Below are 3,213 nucleotides of genomic sequence, written 5' to 3' on the forward strand. Positions count from 1 at the left end.
TTCTAAAATATAATAGTGTTGCTGGAGAGCAAGGCCTCCTAATATTCTGTCCCATGTGCCCCACTTGAGACTGGGATCCTAGCATAGCAGGTAGATTTGTTTTGTGACCATCATACACATCCTATTATTTATCTGTGTCAGAATCAATGATATCATTACCATTTGGTGAATCTATTATGAAGTGTTTTCAAGTCTGCCCTGCCTCATATACAACATAAAAATTATATAACTATTGAGAATCTCTGTTACCTTTCAATAAGAAAAGTCAAAGGGGTTATTGCTATTCTGTATCTAGACAGTATGATTTTATCTAAGTATTAGAGTATAAGGTTAGAAAAAAAGCATATTGTGCAGGTGGAAGACAAATAAAGCCTGAAGGTATGGATTCTCTCTTTCTAACATGTAGGACCTTTGGGATCAAACACAGGTCAAGAGACTTGTTTTGCCCTGTGCATTTCTTACAGAGGCACCTTGATGTTATACCTTATGACTTTTATTGATGATAATCTTTATAATGTTAGTATTTTATTGAAGTAAGATGAATAATTTACTTATCCTTGTTATCATGAAAATAAATAGTCCTAGTGTAATTCAGTCATAAGTTTATCTTATCTATTATTCATTTCATTTTATATTTTTTAACTCTTTGTAAAGGTCATATAACAACTTGATGGACATTTCCTGTAAGCAACATATGCATGTATTTAAATATTACATCAGTCATGAATGCCACACACACTTATCTTTCTGCATATTTTCTGAACTATTTTTAAAACAAACAAAAGAAGGGGCAGGGCTCCCGGAAGCGGCCTCTCCCTCCAGTTGGCCGCCTTCTGGAGCCCATGCTTGCTGTCTGAGGAAAGCCGCGTCTTTCTGTGCTTATGGTGAGCAGTTGTGGTGCCTCTGCAAGGCCTCCCCGCTGCCGGACACCACTGCCACCATCTAGTAGTCTGCCTTGTCTCTGTTTCTGTTGGGGACTTGTGCGGAGGCGCTGTCTGTGGCGGCCTGGACCACCAGCTGCGCCTGTGGAGCCTCTTCCAAACACTCGATGTCAACTGCGAAAGTGGCCTGTGTGTCAACGACCTGGAGCCCGGGACTGCACGGTACGAGGCGAGCTCTGGAAAATTGTGCAAGCAGGTGACAAGGACCTTGATGGGCAACTGGACTTTTTTTTTTTAAATTATTGGATGTTTTATTTACATTTCCTATGTTGTCCCCTTACCCCATCCCCCACCCACCTAGGAACCCCCAATCCCCTCACCCCTCCTCCTTCTTCTCTGTGGATGTAACCTCTATCTACCCCCCCACTCCCACCTCCCCACCCTCAAAATTCCCACCCCCTGGGGCAACCAGCCATCATGCGGTCAAGGTTCTCTTCTTCCACCTATGCCCAGCAGGGCCCTCCACTTTTACATATTCAACTGAAGCACTGGATCCCTCCCTAAGTGCTCCCAGGCTGGTGGTTTAGACCCTGGGAGCTGTGGTTGGTTGGTATTGTTGCTCTCCTCATGGTGCTGCAAATCCTTTCAGCTCTCCTTCAGTCTTCACTCTAACTCCTCTATTGAGAACCCCATGATCAGTTCAATGGCTAGTTGTGAGCATCTGCCTCTGAGTATGTCAGACTCTTGAAGACCTCTGAGGAGATATCCATATCAGGCTCTTATCAGCATGCACTTCCTGACTTCCACATCAGCCTCTACCTTTGGTGATTGCACATGGGATAGATACTCAGGTGGAGTGGTCTTGAAACGGCCCCTCCTTCAGTTTCTGTCCCTCAACTGGACTTTTTGAAGAGTTTTTACAAGATCATGAGCAAAAGCTGAGGCTGGTGTCTGGACAAAAAGAATGATGGACAAATCGACGCGCAGGAGATCATGCAGTCTCTGCGAGACCTGGGTGTCAAGATCTCTGAACAGCAGGCAGAGAAGATTCTTAAGAGCATGGATAAGAATGGCAGGATGATGAGCATCAACTGGAAGAGTGGAAGAAATACCACCTCCTGCACCCTGTGAAGAATATCCCTAAGATGATCCTGTACTGGAAGCACTTGATGATCGATGTCGGTGAGAATCTGACAGTCTCAGATGATGAGTTCACAGTGAAGGAGAGGCAGATGGGGATGTGGTAGAGGCACTTGGTGGCAGAAGGTGGGGCAGAGGCAGTTTCCAGAACCTGCACTGCCCCCCCTAGACAAACTGAAGGTGCTCATGCAGGCCCATACCTCCCGCAACAAAAACATGTGCATCACAGGTAGATTCACACAGATGATTGGAGAAGGGGGAGCAAAGTCACTCTGGCACAGCAATGACATCAATGTCTTCAAAATTGCCCCTGAGTCGGCCATCAAATTCATGGCATATGTGCAGATGAAACTCCTTGTTGGTAGTGATCAGGAGACGCTGAGGATCCATCAAAGGCTTGTGACAGGCTCCTTGGTGGAGGCCATTGCCCAGAATAGTATCTACCCAATGAAAGTTCAAAAGACCTGAATGGGCCCTGCGGAAAACAGGCTAGTATTCGTGCATATTGGACTGTGCCAGGAGGATCTTGGCTAAAGAGAGTGTAGCAGCCTTCTACAAAGGCTACATCCCCAACATGCTGGGGATCATTCCCTATGCTGGCATCGATCTAGCTGTTTATGAGACATTGAAGAATACCTGGTTACAGCACTAAACAGTGCAGACCCTGGGATGTTCTTACTTCTGGCCAGTGGCTCTATCTCCAGTACCTTTGGCCAGCTGGCCAGCTAGCCCACTAGCCCCGGTCAGGACCCAGATGCAGGCACAAGCCTCCATTGAGGGTGCACCTGAGTTAACCATGAACAGCCTCTTCAAACAGATTCTACGGACTGAGGGGGTCTTTGGGCTATACTGGGGTCTGGCCCTCAACTTCATGAAGGTGATTCCAGCTTTAAGAATTAGCTATGTGGTCTACGAGAACCTGAAAATCACCCTGGATGTGCAGTCTCAGTGATGGGAGAGTGGCGGACTTGGTGACCCTGGGCTGCAGTCCAGCGTGTGCAACCGCCTCATTCTGTGAATGTGCCAACACTAAGCTGACTTTCCAAGCTCTGAAAGCCAGGATACCGCAGGGGATGAGCAGGGAGCTGCCAAGCTCTGGGCTGGTCCTACTGACCTGGCAGACCTTTGTGTCTCTTCCAAGAAAGACCTGTGAATGTTCCTTGGGGTCCAGGGATCAGTAAGATGTGGACTT

General features: G+C 46.9%; 1 pseudogene; it reads left to right on the plus strand.

Moving 5' to 3' along the window:
• Nucleotides 1-881: 881 nt before the first annotated feature.
• LOC114634750 lies at nt 882-2,973 on the plus strand (annotated as a pseudogene).
• The last annotated feature ends 240 nt before the right edge of the window (nt 2,974-3,213 follow it).

This window comes from Grammomys surdaster, unplaced genomic scaffold (genome assembly GCF_004785775.1).
Source record: "Grammomys surdaster isolate TR1022 unplaced genomic scaffold, NIH_TR_1.0 1087, whole genome shotgun sequence".
NCBI lineage: Eukaryota > Metazoa > Chordata > Mammalia > Rodentia > Muridae > Grammomys > Grammomys surdaster.